Below are 1243 nucleotides of genomic sequence, written 5' to 3'. Positions count from 1 at the left end.
AGCCTTTGCTCTGTGGCCTGTCCGAATATGTCTGTTCTCCAAATTACCTGCCACTGCCCAGGTGTCAGCTTGTGAGATGGAATGACCTCCCAGGAAGCATACTGGCAGATGATTTGCATAGGCACGCCCCCTCTCCCTCTCTCTTAGCCCTGCTTACTCCACAGTAGCAAGTATCTGGGGAAAATATAGTGGTCGAGGTGGGGTAGCAGTAACTAGCAACTATGAGAAAGTAAATCTGGGGCACTTGGCGACCTGTGGGAAACAACTGCAGAGCTCAGTGCCCAGAACTTTGTGGCACAGGGAGGAGGTCTGTGGGATTTCAGTAACTTGGAGACATGCAACCTGGTCGGGAGTGCTTCAGGTCTCCTTCCTTGCATGTTCCAAGCAACTCAACAAAGCATCAACAGGCTGAGATACCAGCCACAGAGCCCCTTTCCACTTGATTAAAAGCCTAAAATCTTTTCCATGCAAACACATAGCCCCCGAATACCATATTTTCTTTGTTTTCTCTCTCTCTGTCTCTCTCTCCTCCCTCCCTCCCTCCCTCCCTCCCTCCCTCACTCCTTCCCACCCTCCCGCCCTCTCTCTTCCCCCCTCTCCCTCTCCCTCAATCCTCCCATTAATTTTAAGTTTTCATGCACTGCAGCACATTGTGACAATGGTATTTCACAATGGGACTGTTTGAAAGTTACAGAAATCAAAAAAGAAATCAACCAACTATAAGCAGCCACGTCCGGAGTACACTGCTCAGCTCCAATTAAAGATTAAGGCCCAGAAGCAAGTAAAGCTGTAGTTCAGAGCGATCTTTGCAAATATCACCTCAAAGCAGTTTACGCTGGAGTGCAGAACAAGGGGGAAAGTGATAATACTGAGTTTGGTAGAATGGAATAAAAAAAACAAAAGAAGCATGCCACTTCTAAAAGTACAAGTCAAGAAATTCAAGGGGACGTGGCTGTTCATTCAGTCAAGAGGATTCACAAGTAAAAGGCTCCTGAGGCATTAGTGTTGAATTTGGCGCAAAATGTATTGTGTTGTCGTGTAATATGAATGAACATACAATTTCAATCTTCATTAAAAAAGATCTATTAAAAAATAAAGACTTGCAAATTAAGAAAGTTTCTGTCCTGTCATGTGCCAAAAATAGTGAATGCTTTACGAATGTGCGTGTCATCCTTTAGAGCAGGGGCCAATTTAATTTTCCCATTATCATTCCAATATTAGTACATGTGTTGCAGAAGCAAGC

General features: G+C 44.6%; 1 non-coding gene across 1 annotated transcript; it reads right to left on the bottom strand.

Annotated features, from left to right (window-relative positions):
• Nucleotides 1–1136: 1136 nt before the first annotated feature.
• Nucleotides 1137–1243, bottom strand: LOC138568628 (U6 spliceosomal RNA). Its single transcript, XR_011302946.1, has one exon. It is a non-coding gene; the product is annotated as a U6 spliceosomal RNA (small nuclear RNA).

This window comes from Ambystoma mexicanum, chromosome 2p (assembly GCF_040938575.1).
Source record: "Ambystoma mexicanum isolate Mex_15411 chromosome 2p, UKY_AmexF1_1, whole genome shotgun sequence".
Lineage (NCBI taxonomy): Eukaryota > Metazoa > Chordata > Amphibia > Caudata > Ambystomatidae > Ambystoma > Ambystoma mexicanum.
This window is presented reverse-complemented; position numbering and strand designations above follow the sequence as displayed.